We start from the raw sequence: 224 nt of genomic DNA on the forward strand, positions 1-224 counted from the left end.
GTTCTGAAGGCAAAAGGGGGTCCAACCCCTTACTAGCGTGGTGTACCTAATAAAGTGGCCGGTGAGTGTATTTCATGTTCATGCATGAGAATCACATTTTTAAAACATTATAATAGTAGCCTGGTATTGTAAATGTATTTATTATTGTCMGTCTGTCTGTGCCTTTGTGTTTTGACCTGTTAGCAAAAAATCTCATGAACCATAGATTTTAATAGAACATGCAT

The sequence above is a fragment of the Austrofundulus limnaeus genome, unplaced genomic scaffold, assembly GCF_001266775.1.
Source record: "Austrofundulus limnaeus strain Quisiro unplaced genomic scaffold, Austrofundulus_limnaeus-1.0 Scaffold5, whole genome shotgun sequence".
Classification (NCBI taxonomy): domain Eukaryota; kingdom Metazoa; phylum Chordata; class Actinopteri; order Cyprinodontiformes; family Rivulidae; genus Austrofundulus; species Austrofundulus limnaeus.